Source organism: Zalophus californianus, chromosome 4, assembly GCF_009762305.2.
Source record: "Zalophus californianus isolate mZalCal1 chromosome 4, mZalCal1.pri.v2, whole genome shotgun sequence".
In the NCBI taxonomy this organism is placed as follows: Eukaryota; Metazoa; Chordata; class Mammalia; order Carnivora; family Otariidae; genus Zalophus; species Zalophus californianus.
In genome coordinates this window covers 87,790,155-87,796,154 of record NC_045598.1, presented here as the reverse complement: position 1 = coordinate 87,796,154, position 6,000 = coordinate 87,790,155, and positions in this window count along the sequence as shown.

Sequence of the window (6,000 nt, the reverse complement as noted above, 5' to 3'; positions counted from 1 at the left end):
CTACATTTTATTGCAGTATTACTCAAAATAGCCAAGCTCTGGACACAACCTAAGTGCCCATTGACAGATGAATGGATAAAGAAAGTATGGCATATGTATACAATGGAACATTATGCAGTCAAGTGAAAGAAGGAAATCCTGCCTTTTGTGGCAACATGGATGAATCTTGAGGACATTATGCTAAGTGAGATAGGTCAAACAGAGAGAGGCAAATACTATATGATATCACTTACATATGAAATCTAAAAAAAGCCCAACTTGTAGAAAGAGAGAGCAAAATGGTGTTTCACAGGATTGGGGAGTAGGGAATAAAAGAGATGTTGTTTAAGTGTACAAACTTGCAACTCATAGTAAATAAATCCTAGAGATCTAATACAAAGTATAGTGAATGTAGATGACAATATTTAAAAATAATATTCAAACTTATGAAAAGACTAGATCTTATTATTCTAACCCAAAAAAGAAATTATAATTAGTGATGTGATAGAAATGGTAACTATTGCTACATTGGCAATTGTACCCAATATATAAAGGTATCAAGTCATAAGTACATCTAAATCAACATAATATGTAAAATATATTTCAATAGAAAATTTCTGTAAGGAATAAGAGTTAGATAAAAATGTAAAATTAATAATAATAGAGGGTTATAAAAGTCTTAGGAAGAATGTAATCCTTAAAATACATGCTTTTTGAATGAAATTTTGCCATTTGCAACAACGTGGATGGATCTAGGGGGTATAATGCTAAGTGAAACGAGAGTGAGAGAAAGACAAACACAAATACCATATGATTTAACTCATATGTGGAATTTAAGAAACCAAACAGTGAACAAATAAAAAAAAAAAAAAAGAGATAAACCAGTAACATACTCTTAACTACAGAGAACAGAGAGGAGATGGGTGGGGGATGGGTGAAATAAGTGAAGGGGATTAAGAGTTCATTTATCATGATGAGCACGGAGTAATATATGGAACTGTTGAATCACTATATTGTATACCTGAAACTAATATAACATTGTATATTAAGTACATTGAAATTAAACATTTTTTAAAAAAAATCATACTTTCAATTTTTTCCAAGTTTTCTTTGATTATTATGGCTCTCATGTGCCCTTTGCTTATCTCTTTTCTAAATGTTACATGATTTTACATTTCCAAAGATTATATGATATTACCTAAAATGATATTGCATATCTCCTGGAAACCTGGGAAGGCCTTAGAGCTAGGTGTTGTAAAATTAAATAAAATCAGAACGCCAGAGGATGGACTCAAAACAGTCTAAGCAATGTCATGCCCATAAAGTAACATTTTTACATTTCTCTTTGCCTAACTCAGTGCTGGTCCAAATTCTAATTACCTTTCAGTGAGTATAGTCCAGGTTGTGGAGAAATGAGAAAAACAACTCTCAAATCTGAGTGGCTTAATTTTTCAAAGACATTTCTCACCCATACTACATGCCAATTGCCAACTAGAGGGCACCACTTTGCATGAATGCCAATCTTTACTCCAGAACTGATGCTGGTGGGGCAGTCACTGTGAAATGGCAGAGGTATTGCAAGGTGGCAAAACATGTCCGGATTCTACCATCTCTACCCATATAAGGAGTGCCTGAGTAGCCCAGTCTTGTTAAGCATCTGACTCTCAATTTCGGCTTGGGTCGTGGTCTCAGGGTCATGAGATCAAGCTCCCTGACGAGTCCTGTGTTGGCTCTGTGCCCCACAGGGAGTCGGCTTGAGGATCTCTCTCCCTATCCCTCTGTCCTTCCACCCGCTTGCACTCTCATTCTCTCTTTCTGACTCTAATAACTAAATAAATCTTTTTAAAAAATAAAAAAAAAGGGGGGGGGAGGGGCGCCTGGGTGGCTCAGATGGTTAAGCGTCTGCCTTCGGCTCAGGTCATGATCCCAGGGTCCTGGGATCGAGCCCTGCTTTGGGCTCCCTGCTCCACGGGAAGCCTGCCTCCCCCTCTCCCACTCCCCCTGCTTGTGTTCCCTCTCTCACTGTGTCTCTCTCTGTCAAAAAATAAATAAAATCTTAAAAAAATAATAAAAATTAAAAATTAAAAAAAAATTTTTCTACCCATATGTCTTTTTATTGGGGGAGGCGGGAAATTGGAGCAAGTCACATAGCTGCTGTAACTTCAGCTGAACAGGGAAGTGGGATATTATGTGCTTCAGAAGGAGAGAGAGAGCATATTGTGAACAGCTTATCTATCAAACGGACTATTGCAAAAGCCTCTTAATTGATCTCTCTGATTCCAGGTTTCTCCTCCAGAATCAACTGTACAGACTTTGGTCAAATTATCTTCTTAAATTATAACTATGACTGCTTTTTTCCTTTCCCAGGAAATTTCAAGTTTCCTTCTTGTGTACTTATTGATTGATTGTTTTTTAAAATATTTTATTCATTTATTCGAGAGAGAGAGAGAGAGAACAGGAGCAGGGGGAGGGGCAGAGGGAGAAGAGAAGCAGACTCCCTGCTGAGCAGGGAGCCTGATGCGGGCCTCACTCTATCCCAGGATTCTGGGATCATGACCTGAGCTGAAGGCAGAAGCTTAAACCACTGAGACACCCAGGCACCCCTCCTTCCTGTCTATTTAACAAAGTACACTATCTCTGAGGTTTTCCACACTGTGACTTCTCACTTGTCTCCAGTCTAATGCTTGACACTTCTCATTCATGGATGCAGTGATCCAAGCAATTTGTACTACTGACCACTTCTCAAACTTGGTTTCTCTTTACTAACTCCATCTCTTCACTTATGTTGTCCTAAAACCTGAAGTGAGACTTAATTAGCTTTTATTAAGTAGTGATTATACAAATCACTTAAATCTCTTGTAATTATTTTGTTCTCATATCTACTTATCAAAGTACTAGCCATTCTTAAATCTTTGTGTTAAATGATATTTCCTCCAAGAAGCCTTCTCTGATGTTCCCAATTAATTGTGATCTGTAGCCACTCCTCATCTTTAAGGTATTTTTATAAAGATTTATTGTAACATAGAACATACTCAGCTTTTTATTAAAAAAATACTCGATACTTATCTAATCTTCAGACGAAAAATGCAAACTTTTTTGGGCTAGAAATCAAACTGCTTTTAAGTCATCTTTCATGCAGCCCTGTGTAAATAGTAGTTTTATTACGTAAATATTAAATTGCATTATTAAATATATATACATAACGACACCTGGATGTCAACCAATGAACTATTTCATATTGGAAGTTAATTTGTGAGTGTTTTTTGGTTTTGGTTTTGTTTTATCATTTGGGGATTCCTTAAGGCACTGTTACAGGATGATCATTAACATTTTCCCGATATAATCAAATATGTAAGCTAGTAAATATAATTATGAGTGGAAACATGCACACATATAGCTAGTAGCTCCAATGATGTCTAATTTTCATTTCTATTCAGGTTTTTGAGATTTGGGGGGAACAATATAAAATTGAGGATACATTTAGCATAGCTCTTCCAAGTTTGGTAAGTAAGACTTTCCTTTACAGTCTGTCTGAAAAATTCTTCATTTGTGTTTCAAAAGAGTCACAAGCTGTGCTTACAACAAAAGGAAAAGACAGTATGGTCAGCCACCAGATGGGAAATTATTTCAACTCAGTGTTACATTTATTCATAATATTCAGGTTATAACATAAAGCAAAAGTGGCCACAGAGGATTTTATTTTATTGCCTATAAGGAACTCCTCTGTTTTTTTGAGGATTATATTTTTCCCTCGGTGTATTTTAGGCACACTTTATCACTTAACAGGCTTTCTGCAGCTCATTCAAAGTACTTGCCCTTCCCCCTTTTCAAGCACCTATTATTGAGATTATCACTGGTAATGGCAGTGAGATTAATATATAATTCTCACATGTGTAATATAACAAATGAAATAGACTCACAGTTTTAGGGTCATGCTGTTCTAGAATTGATGGTGTGATTTATATTTTCTCCCTAACGTGTGATATCTATATTTACAGAAGGAACATCATTCAGTTTTTATTGAATAGGGCAGTTGTCCTGTCAAGGAGACTTGCATGACATCTCGGACTTCATATAAAATTTTATATTCTCTTTAAAAATAGCATTGTCTTTTGGTATATCATTCCATAGTATTATCTTAAAACAAAGTGATTTAATAATAATTTTTATATTATAGATTATATCTATCATATAGATAAATATATATATATGCTTATAAATATACAAAAGCTATGTGCTGGTGATGGATTTTTGTTAATCCAGTTATGCTTATCTCTAGCAGCATCCACCATGGATAAGCAACATTCATTACCAGCCAAAAACAGCTGTGCTAGTATCAGAGTTGGCGCTAGGCTTATAGAGAAGATAAAACAGGGAGAAAAAATACCATAAGGAATGTGAAAGATGTTGAGAGATCTGCGCACACATCGCCTCCTTTTTCTCCTGCGAAAGCCTCTCTTTACCCACACTGAGACTCCTTGTCCTTCCTTATACACTGCACACCGTTGCTAGGTTTAGGAGTGGCCACCTGTTTCAACTGGGCTTTCTGATTTGTTTAAACTGGAATGGAGGGGGGAAAAATGCAGATCCTCTCTAGGGTCGGGAAATCTAAAATGTGAAATTTGATAGTTCCCTGTGTTTCCAATGATGTAAACCAAGCCAGTAAGTTGTGAGAATGAAGCTCACAAAAAGAAGCAAAGAAGAAAAACAGATAAATTTCTGACAGTATCTGAGTTACTAGATGGTCCCAGGGATCAGCTGCACCCTTTCTTTCACATTGTTTGACTGTGAACTATTCGTTGAATTCCAGAAGCTAATAAAGTTCTCATTGTCAAGTTACACAGAAGCCAATTACAACAAAGAGTTTTTGCACAAGGCAAAATATAGCAGGGCTGGAGGAAGCTGGGTGGGACGGGGACCTGAAGCGAAGCACTGTGTGAGCAGTGATGCTGAAAAATCAACCAGATCAGATGGACAGATAGTGAGCAATATAAGAGAGAGCAAAGAGAGTGTGATGTGTTGGATTATTGTTTAGTGATAATTCCCTTCCTTTTTGTCGGGGCGGGGGGTGGTAAGCTGTAGATCCCTGGCCTACTGCTTTGGCCTATGGAATGTGAGTGAATTTGCTGTGAACAGAGATTTTGACTTGGCTTCTTTTGTCCCTTAGATCCATGATGAGAAGGTTATGCTCAATTTATCTTACCAATCCACGAAGCGGATGGAATCAAGCAGAGCAGACATGAACTCAACCTATAAGCCGAAGCAGAACCATTAGTAAGAAAAATGGTGCTGGCCGTTGGAAGCTACTGAGTTTGGGCCTGGTGGGTTACATGGCACCAATTTTGGCACTAGTTCACTAAAAGCATGAGTAATCCATTGTAGAAATTAGAGACAAAGCAAGTAAAAGCGTGAATAGAGAGATGAGAGAAGGTAAAATTAAATAAATAAATAAATAAATAAATAAATAAATAAATAAATAAATAAATAAATAAAGGACATAAAAACAAGGGAAACCGGAAAGAATTACAAATAAAAAGCAGATGAGGCAAAGCTAAAACATGACAAGTAGTAGGCAAGAAAAGACATTTCAGGAAGTAAATACCAGTGAGCTGACGCTTAGAGGAAACAGAAGAAGAAGGCAGATTATAATGCACTTCAGAAACAAAAGAGAGCACGGGATATGAAGCAGAGAGGGCAGGATTATGTGAATAGAAGGAAGAATAAGAGTCAGAGAGGACAGTGCTTAGAGAAAAAGACCCTGGGGCAAGCCAAACATACTTTAGCTACAGCATACATTAGATTCAGAAATGAAGGGATATGGTAAGCATGTGACCTGACAAGAGAAAAACAGGAAGGGAAAAAGTGAGGCTGATTAGCACAAACCAGTTTGATTGCAATTCCCTCATTTTCCTTTTACTTGTTAGGATTTTTATCTGTAACGTTATCTTGAACTCACACCTACAGTGAATATCCTGCGTGTTTCTAGAAAACGTCCCTACCCAAACAAGACAGGCTACACAA